General features: G+C 37.8%; 1 pseudogene; it reads left to right on the forward strand.

The window, feature by feature from the left end:
- On the forward strand, positions 1 to 27,717 carry LOC127670640 (vomeronasal type-2 receptor 116-like; annotated as a pseudogene).

Raw genomic sequence — 27,717 nt, forward strand, 5'->3', positions numbered from 1 at the left:
AACTACCAACTTGTTTTGGCAATGTTATTTGCCATCAATGAAATCAACTTGAACCCTTATGTTTTACCAAACATGTCTCTGGGACTTGAGATATATAATCTCCCAGATGCTGAAAGGAACATTCTGAAGAGTGTATTCTATTGTCTCACAGGTTTGAGCATATTTATCCCTAATTACAATTGTAGAAAAAAGTGGAAATCTGCTGCTACACTTACTGGAATATCATGGAAATCATCTGAAATCATTGGGACATTGTTGGGTCTTTACAAATTTCCTCAGGTAATGCACATGATGTGAGTGGTGGGAAGCCAGCTTTCTTTTCTCAGAATTAGCTGTTTGCAAAATGAAAAGGAGAGATTTTGATTAATTGGCATTAAAGAGCAAATACAAAGAGAAATACGGACACAGTCTGTTATTTTTTACTTTGATGTAGAGTAAGGAGGGTGAACAGTACACAAGGCAATTTAAAACTTTAATACTTTTCAATAATTTTTCTGGAAACACTCAGGAGATGAGATGTGACATTAAGAACTATTGAGCAGAGTATCAACTTTATAACTTAAATCGGGTTTTTAAGACTAAGACTATTTAAATGGCATTTATTGTTCTCATTTTTAAAATACTGATTTCCTTTCAGCTTACTGTTGGGCCTTTTGATCATGCAAAGATTGACACAAATCAGTTTACATCTCTGTACCAGGTAGCCCCCAAAGACACAGCTCTGTTCTGTGGTATTGCCTCTTTGATGCTTCATTTCAGCTGGACCTGGGTGGGACTGCTCATCACAGATGACCACAAAGGTTCTCAGTTTCTATCAGATTTTAGAATGGAGATGGAAAAGAACAAAGCCTGCATAGCTTTTGTGGAAACAGTATCGTTTGTGGGAGAATCAATATATCATCCGCTAACCTATGATCAGATGCGTACTCTAGAGTCATCAGCAGATGTGATTGTAATTTATGGACCCATTAATTTACTATTAACTGTAATAGTAAATATCTATAGAAAGTACACAATGAATAAAATCTGGGTTATGAATAAAAACTGGATTAGCCCAAGTATTCATCCATATACAGTGTTACATTTATCCCATGGGGCTCTCACTTTTTTACCCCATCATGGGGAGATTGTTGGTTTCACAAAATTTATGTAGGAAGCCAATCCTGTTAAGTACCCAGAACATACTTTTCTTCTTATCTTTTGGATAATTTTTTTCAATTGCTCAAGATTGCCTTCTGTACCTAAAATCATCGAAAAATGTCTGTCCAATGCATCTTTGGGATTGTTGCCAGGGAGTCTTTTTGAAATGGTCATGACTGAAGAGAGTTACAATGTGTACAATGCTGTGTATGCAGTAGCCCACAGTCTCCATGAGAAGAATCTCGATCAAATACAAGTTCAACCACAGGCAAATAGTGATAGAACTCTGTTATCCCCCTGGCAGGTAATGTGCCTTTCTTTGTATTTTAAATTCACCAACATGACACAGTTGCTTTAAAAGCTCTCAAACTAGTAATGCTATATTATTTTTCCATTCAATAACCTATAAGACATAGTGCATATTTCAGTGCTTAGATATCAATATAGTTCAATGTCTATGTATATGATGAATGGCCTGTAGAAGATTCTGTTCAACACACTAATTTTTCTTTTTGTAGAAATAGCCGAGATAGCTGGGCATGTTGGCACATGCCTGTAATCCCAGCAATTGGGAGGCAGAAGTAGGCAGATTTCTGATTTCGAGGCCAGCCTTGTGTACATAGTGAGTTCCAGGACAGCTAGGACTACACAGAGAAACCCTGTCTTGAAAAAGAACCAAAAACCCCCAAGCAAACAAAAAAAGAATTAGCAGAGATATTTGTCTTGATAATTTCTCAGTAGAAAAACCAAGATTTTCATTAAGTGCCGATCCCTGAAGAATCTTCATGTCTTAGAGTTGGGAATACCCAGGGGATGCTCCACCATCTCAGAGAAGTTGAGGGGGGTTGGGTGGTGAGATGGATTAGTCTAAAAAGAGGAACTGCAATCAGGATGGAACTGAATAATTACATTGAAAAGCATACAAAAACTATAAAAAGGAAATGTAGATCTAAATTCTAGAGTAGATTTAGAAAGTAGAATGGGAATTGCCAAGAAAAGGTGATTAGAGGGTAAAGGCAATGAAAATGTTGTTTAGAGGATACCACACTTTAGATAAGTAAGAATAATTTGTTGTTTCACAGCATGACATATAGTTAGTTGTGATGGGTAGTCATAGTTGTCCATGTGACTGCATCTGCAATCCAAATCCAAATGCCAAGCTGCTGGGTCTCCTGGAGTTACCCTGGTTAAGCTGTCTTGAGAGGCATGTGTCAGGCAACTTTGGGGTATTAGGCCATTGGATCTAGGGAAATATTGTGTCTTTGTATTCATAGGAACAATAAGCACTCTCTAAGTCAGTGAAGCATACAGGACAACTGTGTACCTCTGGGTTTCAGAGAAGTCAACATACATGTAAATCATGGCTACCAATTTATGTTAGGCTATGCTTTCTAGTTTGAAAAATGACATTGTATTCGATGTTGCTAAGTTTATAAAACATTTGATTTTTTGAAATGCATGTTCTGAGTCTTGCAAATAAACCAGAACAAAAAGAAAAAAGAAAAAAGAAAAAAATCCAGGTTTTCAAGTTCATTTTACACAAAATATATACAATCTCCTGTATGCCATTAGAATAAGTATGTACTCTAAATCAGCCAACTCCTGATTATCCACCAAACTCAAATAACCTCATCTTAAGCATTGAGGCTGTGAAAATGTCAGGAAATATAAGGATATACCTAGTTTTTCAAAGAAGTTGAGATCCGTTCACTCCATAGTCCTTGAATATTTGGTAGTACTTGGAATAGTAATAGGATAGTTTCGTTAAACCATGTCAAAGTAATAGGGTCTTTTGTAGCATTTTATAGATTCTTGGAATTATATTTTATTCTATTAGATAATAGTGATAGAAATGAAGTAGTTTCAATCTTTTGAAAAGGGATAAAAAGTTGTGACTTGTTTGCTGTATTATCTTTGATCATTTGGCTCTTCTTGGCCTGGCATATTCTATGCAAACTGATAATTAAGAAAAAAATTATATTTATTTTCTCCTAAGCTTTCTTTTGTTGTGTTCAATCCCATAGAAAATTATTTAAAATAGTGTTAACATCATACACTATTGTCAGGAAATAACTCCTTATTCATAATTAAATTATAAATCCATAACTTCAACTTCATCATAAGATTTCTCATATCTTTTAGCTTCACCCTTTTCTGAAGAATATTCAAGTCAAAAACTCTGTTGGTGACCCTGTGGTTCTGGACTGGAAAAGGAAGGCTGATCCAGAGTATGATATTAACAACATTTGGGACTTTCCATCAGGTCTTTCACTGTTGGTGAAAGTGGGAACATTTGTTCCTAGTGCTTCCAAGGGGGAACAGCTGATGATATCTGACTACATGATTAACTGGCCCATGGGATTTACAGAGGTGTGTTTCTAAGTAAATTTTATATGCTTCTTGACGTAGTAAATCTTGGTTGTTAATAATTACCCCATCAATACACTCATAACTATTATTATTAAGAGTTTTACTGATCGATCATTCTTGTGGAAGTGTTTTAAACATTTTTGAATTATCTAATCATTTTGGCCTTTAAAGAAAGGTTATCAATTACTACTTTCTAACATCATTGTAACAAAAGAGATATCAGGCTGTTTACATTAACTTCTAGAGTCCAAGGTAAAGTTTTTTACAAAATAACATAAATTGAACTTCTCTGAGAAGAGGAATCTTAGTATAGATAGTATTTCTGAACTTCTTTCATCAAGGAAAACCTGTCAAGTATTATCATAAAACTTGGTAGTATGAGGGACCATTAATATAGGAGATATTTCCCTAATTTATTAAAAAATGGGATTAGAAAGAAATTAGTGAAAAAAACACCCTTACCAATAATAACCACAAATAATGTAAACTATTTTGGTGTAACTCTAACCAAGGAAATCAAAGACGTGTATGAAAACAAATTCAAGACCTTGAAGAAATAAATTGAAGAAGATGTGAGAAGATGGAAACCTCTTTCATCCTCATGGATGAATTTGATTAACCTAGTGAAAATTGGAAATTTAGAGTGTTACCTAAATTTTACAAATTTAATAAAGGAATCTACAGATACAGTGTAATTCCTATGAAAATTCTCACACAATTATTTACAGACCTTCAAAGAGCAATTCTCAATTTCATATGGAAAGACAAAAACCAAGGATAGCTAAATGAACCTGAACAAAAAAAGAACTTCTGGAGAAATCACCATCCTTGCCCTCAAAATGTAATACTGAGCAATGGTATAAAACCTTTATGGTTTCTTATAAAATGAAAGTAGTTGATCGGTGGAATGAAATCAGTTCCCTGTAGTACATTATGGACACTTGATTTTGACAGAAGCTGAACCTTACAATGGAAAAAAAGAAAAGCATCTTCAACAAATGATGTCTCTCCTACTGAATATATGCTTGTAGAAGAATGCAAATAGACCAATATTATCACTCTGAAGACACCCAAGACCAAGCGCATTAAAAGCCTTAACATAATATCAAGATACACAGAGTCTAATAGAAGAGAAAGTGGGAAATAGCTTTGAACCCATTGGCAGAGAAGACAATTTCCTGAATGGATCATGAAACTATTGATAACTGAACCTGAAACGCTTCCATAAGGCAAAGGACATTATCAATAGGACAAAAATGGCAGGTGATAGACTGTGAAAAGATCTTCATTAACTTTACTTTCAGTAGAAGCCTAATATTCTAAATAATAAGTAACTCAAGAAATTAGATTCCTTAATTTGAAAAGCTAATAACAAAATTTTTAAAATGTGGTAAAGAACTAAATATAGAATTCTCAAAAGAGGAGCCTTGAATGTCTTAGAAGCAGTTAAAGAAATGTTCAACAACCATAGTCATCAGGGAAATGCAAGTGAAAATGACCCTGAGAAATCATCTTACACCAATCAAAATGGCTTAGATAAAAAGAAATGCTCAAGAGATAGCATATGGTAGTAAGGATATAGAGAAAGGGCAGCACTCCTCTGTTTCTGGTGGGATTGCAAACTTGTACAATCACACAGGAAAACAATCTGTCATTTTCTCAGAAAACTGAAAGTAGTACTACATGAAGATATATATATATATATATATATATATATATATATATATATATATATATATATATATATATATACTGCTTCTGGGCATATACCCAAAACTGCTGTACCATATCAGAAAGGCCTTGCTCTCCTATCTTTATAGCATCCTTACATAATAGCCAGAAACTGGAAACAACCCAGTTAGGCCTCAATGGAAAAATAGATTCAGAAAATGTCTTTCTTTCACATAGTGGTCTACTATTCAGCTATTAAAACACTCGGCCATTATAAATTTTCAAGGAAAATGGATGGAACTAGAAAATATCCTCCTCAATGAGGTAACCCAGACCCAAAAGGCATGCACTGAATTTGCTCCCTCTTGAGAGGACATTAGTCATAAAGTACATGATAGCCCTGATTCAATTCACAGACCCAATGAAGCTAAACAAAGCAGGATACTGAAGCTAGGATACTTGAATCTCATTTAGAAGTAGTTTGAATCAGTCATAATGGGTAGAGTGAGGGAGGAACTGGGTGTGAGAGAGAAGGTGGTAGGGAATGGTGGTCTCAGTATCAGGTGTTGGGAGAGTTAGAAAAATGAAAGGCAATCTGTAGCTGCCATCAGTGGAGGGTTTGAGGGAATCACATGGAAGTGTCAGAAACATGGCTTCAGGAAGGGTACCAGTAGAAAATTCATGTGACCATAGCTGAGAAAATAGCAGTGGAGATGTGTAACATGAAGAGGACAAACAACTTCTATAGCCATGCTGGTCCGGCCTTGGGGGGATAAGGACAACAACACAGACACAAAACTTTTGACCCAAAATTTCTCCTATTTAAAAGAAATGCAAGGATGGAAGAGAGATTGATAAAATGGCCATCCAATAATTGGCCCAATTTGAGATCCATCCTGGGGCAATACTCAATCCCTGAAACAGTTAATCATATTTTGTTATGCTTGCAGAAAAAGACCTAGCACAAGTGTCCTCCAAGATGCTTCACCCAGCCGCAGACAGACACAGATGAAGAGATCCGCAGCCTAACACTGGACAGAGCTAAGGGTCTCTTATGGAAGGATTGAGGCCCAGAATAGTTTAGGAACTGCACAGGAAGACCAAGAGTCTAGTAACCTCAAACCTTGGGGGCTCTGACAAAATAATCCACCAATCAAAGGCCATACATGATATAGACATAGTCTCAACACCCTCAAAATATGTAGTAGATGTGCAGCTCAAACTCCATGTTTGTTCCAAAAAGCTGAAGTGGGGGCTGTCCTTAAGCTATCTGTGGGAATCACTCCACAACTTAGCTGCCTTCCTTGGCCAGAGTGGGAGAGTATGAAGCTAATCCTGTAGAGACATGATGTGGCAGAGTGGCAGTAAATCCAGGGGGCCCACACCGTCTCAGCACAGCAGGGCAGGGGGAGGACTGTTAGGGTGTGGACCAGGAGAAGCAGCATCCTGTATGTGAACTTAATAAAACAATTAGTGAAAAAATAACCTCACAATGACACATAAAATGGAGTGGTGTCAGGTGGTCCTTAGTTGTTTAAGAATCATGGGTGAGAAACCCATGATTAGCAGGATAGTAAACAGAAATACTGCATGTTCTTCATTTCTATTAATTTTCCAGTTTCCTGCTTTAACTCCTGTCCTTATTTCCTTTGATGAGAAACATGTCTGTCCTCAGTTTGCTTTTGGTATGCAATTGATCACAATAGAAACCGGAACTAAAACAACTAGAAAGGCAGTCACAGTCAGTTTTCAGGGGGCCTTTGCTTTTAAGCCTTTGGCAGACACACAACAAACTGAGAGGATGTCCTTTAATTTTTAAGTCTCATCTTGGAAAAATGGAAACAAAACCAATGCGAGGAAAGTAGGATTCTCTTCAGAACATCACAGTTGGAGGGTGAAGTTCATCATGGCAGGGAATCAGGACAGCAGTGATTTTAGGAAACTTGGCAGATTCTGTCCACATTCAGGAGGAGGAAAGCGATGGTTGTTGCTGGCCAAACTTCATTTCCACTTTTCATTCAATAGCCAAGTGGGGTAAAACAGCAAGTTTGTACGTTTTTAAATATAAATTTTAATTAATATACCTTTTATTATAAAATATGTATTTGGGCATTGATTAAGAGCTAAGCATTTTGTATCTTGTATTAAATATTTTTCAGATTCCTCGGTCTGTCTGCAGTGAGAGCTGCAGCCCTGGATTCAGGAAAGTTGTCCTGGAGGGAAGGCCTACCTGTTGCTTTGATTGCAGTCCTTGCCCAGACAATGAGATTTCCAATGAGACAGGTGAAGGACAAGTCTCTCAGAGGGTTTTGGATCCTCTCTAAGGCGCACTGACAAAACTAAGTAATGGAAAAAAATTAGACAAGAGAACTACGTGGCAATTACATTACTTCAGATTCGCAACTAAATCTTTAAGTCTATGCTCTTTCTTTAAAATTTTTTATTGTTTGTTTTATTTGTTTACATTTCAAATATTATCTCCCTTCCTGTTTTGCCATCAGCAAACCCCCAATCCCATCCCTCCTGCTTCTATGATGATGCCACCCCCACCCACACAACACCTTCCTACTTCAGAGCCCTAGCATTCTCCACCACTGGGTCATCCACCCTCCACAGGACTAAAGGGCTCCCCTCCCACTGATGCCAGATAAGATAATCTTCTGTTGCATATGCAGCTGTACCCATGGTTCTCTCCATGTGTTCTGGTTGGTTGATACTGTTCTTCCTATGGAGTTGCAACCCCTTCAGCTCCTGCAGGCCTTCGTCTAACTCCTCCATTGGTATTCTTGTGCTCAGTCCAATGATTGGCTGTGAGCATCCCCATCTGTATTTCTCAGGCTCTGTCAGTAGACACCTGTATCTGGCTCCTCTGAGCAAGCACTTTTATTTTTATTAGTTATATTCTTTATTTACATTTCAAATGTCGTCCCCTTTCCTGGTTTCACCCCGAAAATCCCCTAACTCATCCCCCTCCCCCTGCTCACCATTCCACGGACTCTCACTTCCCTGTCTTGCGGTTCCCCTATACTGGGGCATCTAACTTTCTCAGGACCAAGGGCCTCTCCTCCCTTTGATGTCCAACAAGGCCATCCTCACAGCTATATCAGGCTCCTATCAGCAAGCACTTGTTGGCATCCACAATAGTCTCCAGGTTTTGTAACTGTATATGAGATGGATCCCTAGGTGGGGCAGTCTCTGGATTATCTCTCCCGCAGTCTCTGATCTACACTTTGTATCTCCTCCTGTGGGTATTTAGTTCCCCCTTCTAAGAAGGACCAGAGTATCCATATTTTGTTCTTCCTTCTTCTTGAGCTTCATTTAGTCTGTGAATTGTATCCTGCCCCTCTTTTCCCCTCATCCTCCGCTCTGTAAACCAATTTTCTCCCTCTAGCTCCCATTATTATTTTCTTCCATCCTCTAAGTAGGACTGAAGGAACCACAATTTGGTCTTCTTTCAGCTTGATCGTCATAGTTTGTCCATTGTATCATGGGTATTACAAGCCTTTTGCCTAATAGCCAGATCACTATGAGAGAGTAGTACATACGTTTCTGTGTTCTTTTGCTGCTCGACATCCTCAGTAAGGATGGTATTTTCTATTTCCATCCATTTGAATGCAAAACTCAAAGTTGCCATTTCTAATAGCTAAATAGCACTCCATTGTGCATTTGTATGATAAGTATTGTACCCATTCTTTCATTGATGGACATCTGGATTGTTTCAAGTTCTGGCTATTATAAAAAAGGCTGATATAATCATATTGGAGCATCTTTTGGATATATGCCCAGGAGTGGTGTAACTGGATCCTCAGGTAGTACTATTTACACTTTTCTGAGAAACTATCAGACTGATTTCAAGAGCGGTTGTACCAGATTCCATTCCCACCAGCAATAGAAGAGTTTGCCTCTTTCTCCACATCCTTACCAGCATTTGCTGTCACCTGAGAGTTTGATTTTAGTTATGCTAAAGGGTGTGTGGTGGAATCTGAGGGTCATTTTGATTTACATTTCCCTGATGACTAAGAATGTTGAACAATTCATTAGGAGCTTTCTTTTTTCTTTTTTTTTTTTTCTTTTTTATTCGATATAACTTTTTATTTACATTTCAAATGATTTCCCCTTTTCTAGCCCCCCACTCCCTGAAAGTCCCATAAGCCCCCTTCTCTTCCCCTGTCCTCCCACCCATCCTTTCCCACTTCCCCGTTCTGGTTTTGCCGAGTACTGCTTCACTGAGTCTTTCCAGAACAAGGAGCCACTCCTCCTTTCTTCTTGTTCCTCATTTGATGTGTGGATTATGTTTGAGGTATTCCAGTTTTCTAGGTTAATATCCACTTATTAGTGAGTGCATACCATGATTCACCTTTTGAGTCTGGGTTACCTCACTTAGTATGATGTTCTCTAGCTCCATCCATTTGCCTAAGAATTTCATGAATTCATTGTTTCTAATGGCTGAATAGTACTCTATTCTGTAGATATACCACATTTTTTGCATCCACTCTTCTGTTGAGGGATACCTGGGTTCTTTCCAGCATCTGGCAATTATAAATAGGGCTGCTATGAACATAGTAGAGCATGTATCCTTATTACATGGTGGGGAATCCTCTGGGTATATGCCCAGGAGTGGTATAGCAGGATCTTCTGGAAGTGAGGTGCCCAGTTTTCAGAGGAACCGCCAGACTGATTTCCAGAGTGGTCATACCAATTTGCAACTCCACCAGCAGTGGAGGAGTGTTCCTCTTTCTCCACACCCTCTCCAACACCTGCTGTTTCCTGTACTTTTAATCTTAGCCATTCTGACTGGTGTAAGATGAAATCTCAGGGTTGTTTTGATTTGCATTTCCTCATTAGGAGCTTCTAAGTCACTTGAGATTCCTTATTTGGAAAGTCTTTTATTAGCTCTGTATTCCATTTTTAATAGCATTACCTGGTTCTCTGGAGTCTATGCTGTCGTCTTTGATCCACTTCACTTGAAGTTTTGTTCAGGGTGATAGATATACATCTATTTTCATTCCTCTACATCAGACATCCCATTAGCTCACCACTATTATTTAGATGCTTTCCTTTTTCCTGATTGTATGATTTTGGGTTTTTGTCAGAAATTTAAGTGTCTGTACGCATGTGGCTTTGAGGATTGATTCCATTGATCAATCTGTTTGTTCCTAGACTAGTATCATGCAGATTTTATTACTATTACTTAAAGTCAAGGATGGGGTTACCTCCAAAAGTTCTATTATAGTTCAGATTCCCTTAGTGATGCTGGGATTTTGTTTTTCCATATAAATTTAAGAATACTATTTCAAAGTCTGTAAAGAATTGTATCGTAATTTTGATGGGAATCGGATTGAATACGTAGATTACTTTTGGTTTGGTAATCATTTACATTATGTTAATTTTGATTTCAAGGGCATGAGAGATCTTTCGATATTCTGTTATCTTTCTCAATGTTTTCTTCAGTGATTTCAAGATAATTTCTTATAGGTTTTCAGTTGCATGACTAGAATTTCATGAAGATATTTATATTATTTGTAAATATTATAAAGTAATCTGTTTCCCTAATTTCTTTCTCAACTCATTTATCATTTGTGTAAAGAAGGAATGTGGCATTTTTAATCTTAATTTTGTATTCAGTCACTTTTTTGTGATTTTTAATATTTCTTTTATTATTTTTTCTTTTTTCTTTATTTATTAATTTTTTTATTTTATTCGATATATTTTTTATTTACATTTCAATGATTTCCCCTTTTCTGGTCCCCTACTCCCGGAGTGTTCATCAGTTGTAGGTGTTCTCTGGTAGAATTTTTGGAATTATTTATGTTTATTATCATATCATTTGTCAAAAGCAATACTTTGACTTCTTTCTTTCCAATTTGTAGCCACTTGATCTGTTTTAGTTCTCTGACTGTTCCAGCTACAACTTCAACATCTGTATTGAATAGATTAGTGAGAGTGGGCAACATTGTCTTGTCCCTGATCTTAGTGGAATTAGCTAAGTTTCTGTCCATTTAATTTGATATTAGCTACAGGCTTTCTGTATGTTCGTTGTGTAAAATTTAGATGTTTGACATATATCCCTGATTTTTCAAATACTTTAAAAATAAATTGATGTCACATTTTCTTTATTTTAATTAATTTTTTACACTCCATATTTTATTCACCCCCATCTACTCACCAACTGTTCAACATCTCATACTTCCTTCATACCCTCTGTCTCCACATGGAGGTCCAGACCCGCACCCTGCCTGACCTCTAAACTCTCTGAGGTCTCCAGTCTCTTGATGATTAGGTGCATCATCTCATAACACTGACCCATCAGTCCTCTACTGTATGTGTATTGGGAGCTGGTATATGCTGCCTGTTTGGTGGTCCAGTGATCGAAGGATCACATAGGTCCAGATTACTTGAGACTGCTGGTCCTCCTACAGGATCGCTCTTCTCCTCAGCTTCTTTCATCCTTCACTAGTTCAACAAAAGGGGTCAGCTGTTTCTGTCTATTGGTTGGGTGCAAATATCTGCATCTGACTCTTTCTGCTGCTTGTTGGGATTTCCAGTGCTCTGTCAAGCTAGAAGGTTCCTTTTCGTGAATGAATTGGTATCACATTCTCATAATGTTTCTTTCAGCATTTAATGAGATGATCATTATGTTTTTTTTTTCTTCAGTTTTTTTATATGGTGAATCAGGCAGAAGGATTTTCATGCATTGAACAATCTTTGGATCTCAGGGATGAATCCTACGGAGTTATGGTGTATGATGTTTTTGATGTGTTCTTGGAATTGGTTTGTGAGTTTTGATTTTTATAGATTTTTTTTAGTATTTCTGCATCAATATGCAAAAGTGAAATAGGTCCGAAATTATCTTTCTTTGTTGAGTCTGTGAAATTTGTGTATCAGTTTGACGGTGGATTCATAAAATGAGTTTGGCGGTGCTCCTGCTTCTATTTGGGGAAATGATCCATGAAGCATTGGTTTTAGCTCTCCTTTAAAAGTCTGGGAGAATTCTGAAATGAAACCACCTGGCCCTGGGTATTTTTTTTTTATTTGATATATTTTTTATTTACATTTCAAATGATTTCCCCTTTCCCCCCCCCACCCCCCGTTCTCCCATCCACCCCTTCCCAATTCCCTGTTCTGGTTTTGCCCTATACTGCTACACTGACTGTTTTCAGAACTAGGGGCCACTCCTACATTCTTCTTGCACATCATTTGATGTGTGGATTATGTTTTGGGTATTCCAATTTTCTAGGGTATTTTTAATAGACAAGAGACATTTCATGACTGCTTCTCTCTTTTTTTTTTTTAGAGTTTTAGAAATATTTATATAGGATACCTGATCTTGATTTAACTTTAGTAAGTGTGGAACTTGTTTAGAAATTCAGCCAGTTCATTAAGCTTTTCCAGTTTTGTGGAGTATAAGCTTTGCAATAAGTTAACACTTTTTTTTTCTTGTCTGATTTTTTGCCTCCTTTTTCATTTATGATTTTATTTATTTATATATATTTATTTATGTTTGCTTAGATATTTTCTTTACTTACATTTCAAATGTTATCCCCTTTCCTCATTTCCCCTCTGAAAACGCCCTATTCCATCGCCCCTCCCCCTGTTCACCAACCTACCTACTCATACTTCCTTGTCCTGGCATTCCCCTATACTGAGCCATCGAATCTTCTCAGGACCAAGGGACTCTCCTCCCTTTGATGCCCAACAAGGCCATCCTCTGCTACATACGAAACTGGAACCATGGGTTCCTCCATGTTTACTCTTTGGTTGGTGGTTTAGTCCCTGGGAGCTCTGGGGGTTCTGGTTGGTTCATATTGTTGTTTCTCCTATGGGACTACAAGTTCCTTCAGCTCATTGGGTCCTTTCTCTAGGTCCTCCATTGGGGACCTTATGACCAGTTCAGTGGTTTTCTGAGATCATCCACCTCTACACTTGTCTGCTACTGGCAGAGCCTCTCAAGAGACAGCTATTTCGGACTACTGTCAGCAAGTGCTTGTTGGCATCCACAATAGTGATTGGGTTTGGTGACTGTATATGGGATTGATCTCTCTGTGGGGCAGTCTCTGGATGGTCTTTTATTCAGGCTCTGCTCACACTTGGTCTCTTTATCTCCTCCCATGGGCATTTTGTGCCCCCTTCTAAGAAGGACCAAAGTATCCATACTTTGGTCTTCCTTCTTCTTGAGCTTTGTTTGGTCTGGGAATTGTATCTTAGGTATTCTGAGCTTCTAGGCTAATATTCACTTACCAGTGAGCATATACAATGTGTGTTCTTTTGTGATTGGGTTACCTCACTTGGGATGATATCTTCTACTTCCATTCATTTCCCTAAGAATTTCAAAATTAATAAATTCATTGCTTTTAATACCTTAATAGTGTATTCCATTGTGTAAATGTACCATATTTTCTGTATCCATTCCAATGTTGAGGAACATATAGGTTCTACCCAGCTTCTGGCTGCTTTAAACTTAGTGTAGCATGTGTCCTTATTACATGTTGGAGAATCATCTGGGTATATGCCCAGCAGTGGTAGCGCTGGATCATCAGGTAATACTATGTCCAATATGGACAATAATACTGTGTCCATATGGTTTTCTGAGGAAACACCAAACTGCCTTCAGAGTGGTTGTACCAGCTTGCAGTCCCACCAGCAGTGGAGGGGAGGGGTGTTTCTCTTTCTCCACATCCTTTCCAGCACCTGCTGTCACTTGAGTTTTTGATCTTAGCCATTCTGACTGGGGTGAGGTGGAAATTCAGGGTTATTTTGATGTGCATTTCCCTGATGACTAAGGATGTTGAACATTTCTTTAGGTGTTTCTCAGCAAGAGAAAGAAATTACAAAAATAACATCCTTCACAGTAGTCACCAACAATATAAAGTATCTTGGTGTGACTCTAACCAAGCAAGTCAAAGATCTGTATGACAAGAACTTCAAGTCACTGAGGAAAGAAATTGAAGAAGACCTCAGAAGATGGAAAGATCTCCCATGCTTGTGGATTGGCAGGATTAACATAGTAAAAATGACCATCTTGCCAAAAGCAATATACAGATTAAATGCCATCCCCATCCAAATTCCAACTCAATTTTTCAGAGTTAGAAAGAGCAATTCTCAAATTCATCTGGCATAACAAAAAAAAACCCAGGATAGTAAAAACTATTCTCAAAAATAAAAGAACTTCTGTGGGAATCCAGCATCCTGGACCTCAAACTGTACTACAGAGCAATAGTGTTTAAAAAGTGAATGGTAAACTGGTACTATGACATGCCGGTAGATCAGTGCAATGGTATTGAAGACCCAGAAATGAAACAACACACCTATGGTCACTTGATGTTTGACAAAGTAGCTAAAACCATCCAGTGAGAAAAAGATAGCCGTTTCATCAAATGGTTATGGTTTAACTGGTAGTCAGCATGCAGAAGAATGCAAATTGATCGTTTATTATCTCCTTGTACAAAGCTCAAGTTCAATTGGATCAAGGACCTCCACATAAAACCAGATACACTGAAACTAATAGAAGAGTAAGTGGGGAAGAGAATCGAGCACATGGGCACAGGGGAAAATTTACTGAACAGAGCACCAGTGACTTATGCTCTAAGATAAAGAATTGACAAATGGCACCTCACAAAACTACAAAGTTTCTGTAAGACAAAAGACACTGTCAATAGAACAAACACAATGGCAACCAACAAAGTGAGAAAAGATCTTTACCAACCGGATATCCGGTAGAGGGCTAATATCCAATATACACAAAGAATTTAAGAAGTTAGATTCCAGAGAACAAAAGAAACCTATTAACAATGGGGTACAGAGCTAAACAAAGAATTCTCAAGTGTGGGTTTTATTTATTTTGATACGATTGCTATGTAGTTAATATGGTGAGGTTTTGTCTATCTTATTGATTTTCTCGATGAACTAGTTCGTGTCTTCATTGATTAATTTTATTCCTTTTGCTCTAACTGATTGATTTCAGCCCTGATTTGATTATTTCCTCTTCTTACTTCCTCTTCCTGGTATTTCCTTTTTCTAGAGCTCTCACATATATGTTTAAATTACTCTTTTGAGAATTTTCAAATTAAATTCTTTATAAAGACACTCAGTGCAATGATCCTTCCTCTTAGCACTATTTTTACTGTTTCCCAAGAATTTGGGTTTGCTGTGATTTGTTTTTATTGAAATCTAAAAATTTCTTTATTTCTCCCCTAATCCAGAGATCATTGAGTAATGAGTTCTTCAGTTTTCATGAGTGTTTAGGTTTCATGGTATTTCTGTTGTTGAAGTTCAAATTTCCTCCAAGGTTCTCTCATAACGGAAAAGATGATGTTTCAATTTTCTTGTATCCATGAAGGATGCTTTGTGACTGATTATCTGGTAAATTTTGGGGGGAAGAATCCATCAGGTGCTGAGAAGACAGTATATTCTTTTGTGTTTGTGTGAAATATTCTCTAGATGCCTTTTAAGTTCATTTGATTCATAATGTTTGTAAGTTTTGTTATTTCTCTGTTTAGTTTCTGACTAAATAACATGTCAGTTGGTGAAAACAGGGTTTTGAAATTAACCACTAGTAATGTTCAGAGTTTGACATGTGGTTCAAGCTTTATCAATGTTTCATTTACAAATGTTTAGGCCTTTGAACTAGAGGTATGCATGTTGAGAATTGAAATATCATCTTAGTAGATTTTTCCTTTTCTGAGTATGAATTATCCATTCCCATATCCTTTTATTAATTTTAGTTGGAAGTTTATTTTAATAAGAATGATTATTTCAGCTTACTTCTAGGGTTTTTTGTCCTGGAAATTTTTTTCAGAACTTACTCTAAGGTAATGTCTATTGGTATTGCTGAGATGTTTGTTTTATACAGCAAAGTGAAAGCATCTTAGTCAGAGTTTCTATTCCTGCACAAACATGATGACCACGAAGAAAGTTGGGGAGGAAAGGGTTTATTCAGCTTACACTTCCACACTGCTGTTCATCACTAAAGGATGTCAGGGCTGGAACTCAAGCAGGTCTGGAAGCAGGAGGTGATGCAGAGGTCATGGAGGGATGTTACTTTTGGGCTAGCATCCCTGGCTTTCTTGGCCTGCTTTCTTATGGAAAGCAAGACTACCAGCCCAGGGATGGCAACACTGACAAGGGGCCCTTCACTGTAATCACTAATTGAGAAAATGTTCAATGTTGAATCCCCCTGAAGTTCTTTTACTTTTGAGAATAGTTTTAGCTATCCTGTTTTTTTTTTTTTTTTTTTTTTTTTTTTTTTTTTTTTTGTTATTCCAGATGAATTTGATCCCCACCGCTGGATCTCATGGAGCCATTTTCTCAAGTGAAGCACCTGTCTCTGTGGTAAGTCCAACCTGTGTCAGGTTGACACACAAAACCAGACAATACAGATAGTTCCTGTTTTTGTACTTGTTCTGTTAATCTGTGTCATTTATTGAGAAATTGAATCCATAGATGGTGAGAAATATTAATGGTCAGTGTTTGTCTATCCCTATTATTTGATGTTGGTGTTGTGTGTATATGGGTTTGTGTGTGTTTAAATTGATTTTCCTTGTATGGAATTACCTATTTCTTGTGTTTCCTTCAAATTAGCTACCATCTTTCTGTTGGAGTTTTCCTTCTAGCATTTTGTCGTAGGAATGGATTTTTGGATAGATATTGTTTAAATCCAGACTTGTCTTGAATTATGGTTGTTTACTCCATCTTTTTTGATTGACAGTTTTTCTGGGTATAGGACTCTAGGTTGGCATGTGTGATTTTTCATAGATTTTTTTTTTATTTATTTTTATTTACATTGCAAATGATTTCCCCTTTTCTGGGTCCCCACTCCCCGCAAGTCCCATAAGCCCTCTTCCGTCCCCCTATTCTTCCATCTACCCCTTCCCACTTCCCTGTTCTGGAATTCCCCTATACTCTTGCACTGAGTCTTTCCAGAACCAGGGCCCATTCCTCCATTCTTTTTGGACATCATTTAATTTGTGGATTATGTCCTGGGTATTCAAAGTTTCTAGGCTAATATCCACTTATCAGTGAGTGCATACCATGATTGATCTTTTGAGACTTGGTTACCTCACTTAGTATGATGCTCTCCAGCTCCATCCATTTGTCTAAGAATTTCATGAATTCATTGTTTCTAATGGCTGAATAGTACTCCATTGTATAAATATACCACATTTTTTGTATCCATTCCTCCGTTGAAGGACATCTAGGTTCTTTCCAGCTTCTGCCTACTACAAATAGGGCTGCTATGAACATAGTGGAGCATGTGTCCTTATTGCATGCTGAAGAATCCTCTGGATATATGCCCAGTAGTGGTATAACAGGGTCCTCAGGACATGCCCAGTTTTCTGAGGAACTGCCAGACTTATTTCCAAAGTGGTTGCACCATCATGCAATCCCACCAGCAGTGGAGGAGTGTTCCTCTTTCTCCACATCCTCGCCAACACCTGCTGTCTCCTGAGTTTTTGACTTTAGCCATTCTGACTGGTCTAAGGTGAAATCTCAGGGTTGTTTTGATTTGCATTTCCCTAATGATTAATGATGTTGAACGTTTCTTAAGGTGTTTCTCAGCTCTCCGAAGTTCTTCATGTGAAAATTCTTTGTTTAGCTCCGTACCCCACTTTTTAATGGGGTTATTTGGATCTCTGGGTTCTACTTTCTTGAGTTCTTTGTATATATTAGATATTAGCCCTCTGTTGGATTTAGGGTTGGTGAAGATTCTTTCCCAGTCTGTTGGTTGACCTTTTGTCCTTTTGACGGTGTCCTTTGCCTTACAGAAACTTTGTAGTTTTATGAGGTCCCATTTGTCAATTCTTGATCTTAGAGCATAAGCTATTGGTGTTCTATTCAGGAACTTTTCCCCTGTTCCCATGTCCTCCAGGGTCTTCCCCAGTTTTTTTTCAATTAGTTTCAGTGTGTCAGGTTTTATGTAGAGGTCCTTGATCCATTTGGAGTTGAGCTTGGTACAAGGAGATAAGAATGGATCAATGTGCATTCTTCTGCATGCTGACCTCCAATTGAACCAGCACCATTTGTTGAAAAGACTATCTTTTTTCCACTGGATGCTTTCAGCCCCTTTGTCGAAGACCAAGTGATTATAGGTGTATTGGTTCATTTCTGGGTCTTCAATCCTATTCCATTGTTCCGCTTGCCTGATATTGTACCAATACCATACAGTTTTTATCACTATTGCTCTGTAGTAGAGTTTAAAGTCTGGGATATTGAATCCCCCTGAAGTTCTTTTACTTTTGAGAATAGTTTTAGCTATCCTCTTTTTTTTTTTTTTTTTTTTTTTTTTTTTTTTTTTTTTTTGTTATTCCAGATGAATTTGAGAATTGCTCTTTCTAGCTCTATGAAGAACTGTGTTGGGATTTTTATGGGAATAGCATTGAATCTGTAGATTGCCTTTGGCAAGATGGCCATTTTAACTATATTAATCCTGCCAATCCACGAGCATGGAAGGTTTTTCCATTTTCTGAGATCTTCGATTTCCTTCTTCAGAGATCTGAAGTTCTTGTCATATAGGTCTTTCACTTGTTTGGTTAGAGTCACCCCAAGATACTTTATGCTGTTTGTAGCTATGGTGAAGGGGGTCATTTCCCTAATTTCTTTCTTAGTCTGCTTATCCTTTGAATAAATAAAGGCTACTGATTTGCTTGCGTTGATTTTGTAGCCAGCCACTTTGCTGAAGTTGTTTATCAGCTGTAGTAGTTCTCTAGTAGAGTTTTTAGGGTCACTTAACTATACGATCATATCATCTGCAAATAGTGATAATTTGACTTCTTCCTTTCCAATTTGTATCCCTTTGACTTCCTTCTGTTGTCTAATTGCTCTAGCTAGGACTTCAAGAACTATATTGAAAAGATATGGAGAGAGGGGGCAGCCTTGTCTAGTCCCCGATTTTAGTGGGATTGCTTCAAGTTTCTCTCCATTTAGTTTGATGTTGGCTACCGGTTTGCTGTATATTGCTTTTACTATGTTTAGATATGGGCCTTGAATTCCTGTCCTTTCCAAGACTTTTAGCATGAAAGGATGCTGAATTTTGTCAAATGCTTTTTCAGCATCTAATGAAATGATCATGTGGTTTTTTTTCTTTGAGTTTATGTAGTGGTTAGCATTTATGGATTTCCATATATTGAACCATCCCTGCTTCCCTGGGATGAAGCCTACTTGATCATGGTGGATGATCGTTTTGATGTGTTCTTGGATTCTGTGGGCAAGAATTTTATTTAGTATTTTTGCATCGATATTCATAAGGGAAATTGGCCTGAAATTCTCTTTCTTAGTTGGGTCTTTGTGTGGTTTTGGTATCAGTGTAATAGTGGCTTCGAAGAAGGAGTTGGTTAGTGTTCCCTCTGTTTCTATTTGGTGGAAGAGTTTGAAGAGTATTGGTGTTAAGTCTTCTTTGAAGGTCTGATAGAATTCTGCACTGAAACCATCTGGTCCTGTGCTTTTTTTTGGTTGGAAGCCTATCTATGGCCCCTTCTATTTCTTTAGGGGTTATGGGTCTGTTTAGATGGTCTATTTGATCCTGGTTTAATTTTGGTAATTGGTATCTGTCTAAGAAAATGTCCATTTTCTCCAGATTCTCCAGTTGTGTTGAGTACAGGTTTTTGTAGTAGGATCTGATGATTTTTTGAATTTCCTCGGTTTCTGTTGTGATATCTCCGTTTTCATTCCTAATTTTGTTAATCTGGATACTTTCTCTGTGCCCTTTGGTTAGTCTGGCTAAGGGTTTATCTATCTTGTTGATTTTTTCAAAGAACCAGCTTTTGGTCTTGTTGATTCTTTGTATGGTTCTCTTGGTTTCTACTTGATTGATTTCAGCCCTGAGTTTGATGATTTCCTGTCTTCTCCTCCTCCTGGGTGAATTAGCTTCTTCTTGTTCCAGGGTTTTCAGTTGTTCCTTTAATCTTCTAGTGTAAGCTCTCTCAAATTTCTTTTTGAAGGCACTCAAAGCTATGAGTTTTCCACTTAGCACTGCTTTCAATGTGTCCCATAGATTTGTGTATGTTGTGCCTTCATTTTCATTAAATTCTAAGAAATCTTTGATTTCTTTCTTTATTTCTTCGTTGACCAAGGTATCATTGAGTAGAGTATTATTCAGTTTCCATGTGTATGTAGGCTTTCTGTTGTTTTTACTGTTACTAAAGACCACTTTTACTCCATAGTGATCTGATAGGAGGCATGGGATTATTTCAGTCTTCTTATTTTTGTTGAGGTCTGTCTTGTGACCAACTATATGATCTATTTTGGAGAAGGTACCATGAGGTGCTGAGAAAAAGGTATATTCTTTTGCTTTGGGATAAAAAGTTCTATATATATCTGTTAACTCCAATTGGTTCAAGGCTTCAATTAGTTTCATTGTCTCCCTGTTTAGTTTCTGTTTTCCTGATCGGTCCATTTGTGAAATTGGAGTGTTGAAGTCACCCACAATTATTGTGTTAGGTGCAATGTGTACTTTGAGCGTTAGTAAAGTTTCTTTTATGAATGAGGGCGCCCTTGTATTTGGGGCATAGATGTTCAGGATTGAGAGTTCTTCTTGTTGGATTTTTCCTTTGACCACCAAGTAGTGACCTTCCATGTCTCTTTTGATGACTTTAGGTTGAAAGTCAATTTTAACTGAAATTAGAATGGCAACTCCGGATTGTTTCCTGGGACCATTTGCTTGTAGAATTGCCTTCCAGCCTTTTACTCTAAGGTAGTTTTTGTCTTTGACATTGAGGTGTGTTTCCTTTAAGCAGCAAAATGTAGGGTCCTGTTTACGTAACCAGTCTGCTAGTCTATGTCTTTTTTTGGGGAATTGAGTCCATTGATGTTAAGAGATATCAATGAGTAGTGGTTATTGCTTCCTAACATTTTTTTTTTAATTTTATATGTGTGTGGTTATCCTCTTTGGTTTTGATGAAAGAAGCTTAATATCCTACTCTTGCCAGGGTATAGTTTCCCTCATTGTACTGGTGCTTTCCCCCTATTAACCTTTGTAGGGCTGGGTTTGTAGAAAGATATTGTGTAAATTTGGTTTTGTCGTGGAATATCTTGGTTTCTCCATCTATAGTAATTGAGAGTTTCACTGGGTATAGTAGTCTCGGCTGGCATTTGTGTTCTCTTAGATTCTGCATGAGCTCCGCCCAGGATCTTCTAGCTTTCATGGTCTCTGGTGAGAAATCTGGTGTAATTCTGATAGGTCTTCCTTTATATGTTATTTGCCCTTTTTCTCTTACTGACCTAAGTATTCTTTCTTTGTTTAGTACATTTGGGGTTTTGATTATTATGTGACAGGAGATACTTCTGTTCTGGTCCAGTCTGTTTGGAGTTCTGTAGGCTTCTTGTATATTCATGGGTATCTCTCTCTTTAGGTTAGGGAAGTTTTCTTCCATAATTTTGTTGAAGATATTTGCTGGCCCTTTAAGTTGTAAATCTTCACTCTCATCAATACCTATGATCCTCAGATTTGGCTTTCTCATTGTGTCCTGGATTTCCTGGATATTTTGGGTTACAAGCTTTTTGCATTTTGCATTTTCTTTAACTGTTGAGTCCATGGTTTCTATGGTATCTTCGGCATCTGAGATTCTTTCTTCTATCTCTTGTATTATGTTGTTGATATTTGCATCTATGGTCCCTGATTTCTTCCCAAGGTTTTCTATCTCCAAAGTTGTCTCCCTTTGTGCTTTCTTAGTTGTTTCTACTTCTGTTTTTAGATCCTGAAAATTTTTGCTCAGTTCTGTTATTTGCTTGTTTGTTTGTTCCTCTAATTCTTTAAGCGATTTTTGTGTTTCCTCTTTCATGACTTCTGCCTGTTGATCAAGGTTCTCCTGTATTTCTTTAAGTGATTTTTGCGTTTCCTCCTTATTGGCTTTTGTATTCTCCTGAATTTCTTTCAATGATTTTTGTGTTTCCATTGTAAGGGCTTCTAATTTTTGATCTATTTTCTCCTGAATTTCTTTAAGTATGTCCTTCTTGTGTTCCTGTACTAGCATCATGACCAGAGATTTTAAATCCAAATCTTGTTTTTCTGGTGTGTTGGGGTATCCAGGACTTGCTAATGTTGGAGAATTGGGTTCAGATGTTGCCATAATGCCTTGGTTTCTGTTAGTAACGTTCCTATATTTGCCTTTAGCCATCTGGTTCTCCCAGGAGTTAGATTGTCTTATTGTCACTGGCTGGAGCTTCAACCTACTGTGGATCTTTAAGGTTATTTCTGCAACACTGGATGACTGGGTTTCTTCTGGCACAGATTATTGATATGCTGGCTTCCTCTTTTGTGCCTTTGGAGCCCTTCTCAATTTTGCCTCAAGCAATGCTATACTTAGGTTGTCAAGGTCAACCAGGTGTTCTCTGTCTGCTCTATAATGAAGGGAAGAAGTTGTTGTGTGGGTCACTCCCTCTGTTGATTCTCACATAGGACGCAGGTCCTACAATGGACTGGCTTGCAGATGAACCGCATATGTGCTCAGTTCCTGAGTGCAGGCAGACTCCTGGTGGTTTGTACCACCAGAGATCTAAGGCTCAGGGTGTTATGGCACCTAGTGATCCCTTTGTGTCCCTGCAGACAGCAAATATGGCTGCGGGGCTTCTCTCCTTCCACAGCTTCACAAGCCCGGCGGGCTGGCAGACAAAAGCCGCCCAGATGCTCAGTTCCTGAGTGCAGGCAGACCCCTGGCAGTTTGCACCACCAGAAATCTAAGACTCAGAGTACCACAGTACCTAGCGATCCCTCTGTGTCCCTGCAGACAGTAAATATGGCTGCGGGGCTTCTCTCCTTCCACAGCTTCCAGAGCCTGGCGGGCTGGCAGACAAAAGCCGCCTAGGTGCTCAGTTCTTGAGTGCAGGCAGACCCCTGGCGGTTTACACCACCAGAAATCTAAAGCTCAGGGTGTTACAGTACCTAGTGATCCTTTTGTGTCCCTGCAGACGGTGAGTTTGGCCGTGGGGCTTCTCTCCATCTACAGCTTCCTGGGCAGGACACAGGCCCTGAGCCCGGCGGGCTGGCAGACAAAAGCCGCCTAGGTGCTCAGTTCCTGAGTGCAGGCAGACCCCTGGCGGTTTGCACCACCAGAATTCTAAAGCTCAGGGTGTTACAGTACCTAGTGATCTTTTTGTGTCTCTGCAGACAGCAAATATGGCTGTGGGGCTTCTCTCCTTCCACACCTTCCAGATCCCAGCGGGCTGGCAGACAAAAGCTGCCCAGGTGCTCAGTTCCTGAGTGCAGGCAGATAGGTTTTAAGATATCTGTCCAGGCCCTTCAGTTTTTAGAGAATCTATTGAAAAGGCACAATTCTAACAGGTCTGCCATGGAATGATACCTGGTCTTTTCCCTCAGTGCTTATTCTTTCTTAGTTCTCTGCATTCTGTATTTTCATTATTTTGTTGAGAGAGGACTTTTCTGGCCCACTCTATTTTGTGTTTCACAAGCATCTTTTATGTTTATAGGTATTTCTCTCTTTACATTGTGATTTTTTCTAATATAATTTTGTTGAAAATACTTTCTCACCCTGGGCTCTGGGATTCTTTACCTTCTAATATTCCTATCATTCTAAGGTTACATGTTTTCTTTGTATTCCAGATTTCTTGGCTGTTTTGTTTCAGGGATATTTTAGCGTTAACATTTTCTTTTACTGATGTACTAGTATCTATTTTTGCGTGCCTGAGATTCTCTCCTACATCCTTTTATCTTATTGGTGATACTTGCATTTGTTGTTCTGTAAGCTTCTTTAGGTTTTCCATCTGCAGTTTACCCTCAGTTTGTATTTTCATTCTGGCTTCTATTTCCACTTTCATTTCCCGAACAGCTTTACTTACTTCCCTGGTTAACTGTAGTTTCTGCTATTACTTTAAGAGATTTATTTGTTTCCTCTGTAAAGCCCTATATTTGTCTGATTGTGTTTTCCTTTTCTTTTTTAAGCATTTTATTCTTTCCTCTTTAACGGCCTCTATCATCTTCATAAGCCTGGATTTAAGGGCACCGTGGTTCAGTTGTGTTAAGATTTGCAGGGCTTGCTGTTGTAGAGTAAGTTTGCCCTGTTGGTGTCATAATATTCTTGAATTTTGTTGTTTAAGTTAGTTTCATGCCTTTAGCCATCTAGATTTTTTTAAATAATAAAACAATAAATCATTTGACAACATAAGGAGGTCAAAGGGATACAAATTGGAAAGGAAGAAGTCAAACTATCATTATTTGCAGATGGCATGATAGTCTATCTAAGTGACCCAAAAAACTCTACTAGAGAACTCCTACAGCCATCTACATGTTTTAGTCACTGCATGTTCCAGTTATGATATATATTGGGATTTTGGCTAACCACCGTGATCTTGGTGTGACAGACCCCTGGTGTATATTTTTGGGCTATATGGTTCTGGAATAGCAGGTCTTAAAAAGATGGCAGGAGACTTTGTAGAAAATTTTATATCTGGCAGGGACGATCTCCTCAGAGCCATGCCTGACAAAGTTCTTGGGCAGGGATGTTTAGAGAAGGAAAGAAATCTAAATGTTTTGGTTCTGGATCAACAGGCTTGATGAACCTGGGCAGAGATGTAGTGGGAGAATAGAAGTCTGGTGCAGATTTTGGATAATTATATTTCCTCATGTATTAATTTCTATTATTTGACTGTAAAATATTTTATATAAGGTATTTCTCTGCTACATATAGACTACCTAATTGCCTGTTAATTCGGTTATAGTTCCTGTATGCAGATTGAAGACATATAAATTTCACTTACGAATTTAATGTGGTTGTGGAAGGACCACTTCAACTGTGTCCCCAAAATGCTTCCTTTATTACACACTGAAGTTCAGACACTTTAGAGATATGTACATTTGGAGGGATGGAATAGAATAAAGGTTTTGACCTACATCACAGTATCAGATTGTATTGATTAAAAATACAGCTACATATATGTTGAACAGTCAAAAGTTAAAGAAATTCCTGATCAAAGGAATTTGAATACAGGGAAATATAATAAACATATATTTCAAGACAAACAATAAGCCTTATACAAAATAAATTTTGTCTTATAGATCAGTTGCCATAAATTAATGAATATTGTTTATAAGATACAATATAAAAAGCTAGCATAACAAAGCAACAAAAATTATCTAACAACAGAGCAGAACAGATATTTCTAAAAGTGTTACATTAGCATGAATAGTCACATTGAGAAAATGTTAACTATTTGACAGGAGAGTTTAAGAAAGCATAAGAAAGATACACAAATGTAGAGCTGAGTGTAAAAAGAAGTAAATGTAGTGTTTCTGTATCTTTTAAGGAAAAGTGAAACTAAAATAGTTTTTGAAATGAAGCCTTTTTACAAAAATACGGAAAGTTATTTGTGACAAGAAATATGTGATTAAATAATATTAGGAGCATTTATTTTTCGCCTCTGAGTTTTATTCAAAAAGATTTAGTTCTTAAAATCTATTCTGGAGAAACAAAGAAAACATAAATTTAACTATTTAAGTAGTTGTTTTCCTGAAAATCTTTCAAAAAGTTTTTCAAAACAGTAAACTAATAGCCAAGAAATTATCTCAATATGAAAAGGAACTTACATCCCCTACTCTACCCTTAATTTCATCACAGAATCCAGAAGAAGTTAAAAGAGAAAAGGCCTACTAACTTTTCTCAAACATCCATATATTCACTATAACACCTGTGAGAACTTCCTTCCATCAAAAATGAAAGGGGCTGGGGAAAGATAAGGAATGCTTTGAACACATATTTAGTAGTTTCCAACCAAGATCACATGAGAAGAAAATATTTTCAAACTGAAAGAAATTTATAAATAAAAATGGATTTGTGTCATATATCCCAGACTAAAAAATCATTTTACTAAGAAATTCAATGAAAAATGTCTATTTCAAAATTGAATTCGCATCTTCTATTGGAAATTTAGAAATATTTTTGAGAACTGGCATAAAAATTGAATTAGTTATTGCCATGTAATTTGGTATTTTCTAGTTTGAAAATATATGCTTCAACTGTATTACAAAATATAAATAAAAGAAAGGTAAAAAGCAAAAAATAAGAATACTTCAATATACAACTAAAATAAATCGGCTCTAGGTATGAGATTTTATGGGTGTTTTCATTGTCAATTTGACACAATCAAGATTTATGTAATAAAAGAAAACCACAATTGAAAATCCTTTGAAGGGCTGGACTGTAGCAAAAAGTTTTATACATCCTCATGTTTAGTGGTTGCTGTGGGCTGCGCTGCCTCACTGGGTTGGTGCAGCTCTGAGGAGGTGATCATAAGCTACATAACAAAGCAGGTCAGGGAAAATAGTAGAGGCAGGGCAGGCAGCCCCACACCCCAGTGGACTCAGCTTCAGTTCTTATCTCCTTATTCTGCCTTCAGTTCCTGCATGGTTTCCTCAGTGATATATTTATAATTTATAATTTGAAAAATACCCTTTTCTCCAGAAAAAGATACTCTTCATGGGGTTTTTCGAAAGGAGTATAAACCTTACCTTGCATGATTATTCACTTTAGAATACTCATATCTCTATACCAAAAGTGAAAAGGCAACATGGTTGTAATAACAATCCAATGAATTTGAAGCATAAAATGTAGTAGGGTAAAGGGAAACTTGACCATGCATTCATGATCAACTTCATTTCCACCAGGTATGGATCAGTGTGTGCACTGTCCAGAAACTCATTATGCAAATGCAGAGAAGACAAACTGCCTGGAGAAAACTGTCACCTTTCTGGCCTATGATGATCCCTTGGGGAAGGGACTCACACTCGTGTCCCTTGGATTTTCTACTCTCACAGCTCTTGTTATTGGGGTCTTTGTAAACCACAGAGACACTCCAGTAGTGAAGGCCAATAACAGATCTCTCAGTTACATCCTGCTCATCACTCTGACCCTCTGTTTCCTCTGTCCATTGCTCTCCCTTGGTCTTCCACACACAGCCACATGTATCCTGCAACAGAACGTGTTTGGACTTCTGTTCACTGTGACTCTATCCACTGTGTTGGCCAAAACCATCACTGTAGTTATGGCCTTCAAGATTACAGCTCCAGGAAGAAAGATCAGATGGTTGCAGATATCACAGGTCTTTAAATGTGTCATACCAGCTTGCACTCTGATACAAGTACTTCTCTCTGGCATATGACTGGGAACATCCCCTCCATTTATTTACATGGATGCTCACTCTGAACAGGGACACATCATCATTCTTTGCAACAAGGGCTCAGCTGTTGCCTTCCACTGTGCTCTGGCCTACCTGGGAGTCATGGTCTTGGGTAGTTACCTCATGGCTTTCTTGTCCAGGAACATTCCTGACACATTTAATGAATCCAAGTCCATGGCTTTCAGCATGCTTGTGTTCTGCAGTGTATGGGTCACATTCCTCCCTGTCTACCACAGCACCACTGGGAAGGTCAGGGTAGCTATGGAAATGTTCTCTATCCTAGCTTCCAGTGCAAGCATTCTAATTGTAATCTTTGTCCCTAAGTGCTACATTGTTTTGTTTAGGCCAGAATTAAACACACTTCCTCGTAACAGGGATGAAAGACACCACAGGGGCAAATATTTACTTAAAACATAG

Source organism: Apodemus sylvaticus, chromosome 20, assembly GCF_947179515.1.
Source record: "Apodemus sylvaticus chromosome 20, mApoSyl1.1, whole genome shotgun sequence".
Classification (NCBI taxonomy): Eukaryota; Metazoa; Chordata; class Mammalia; order Rodentia; family Muridae; genus Apodemus; species Apodemus sylvaticus.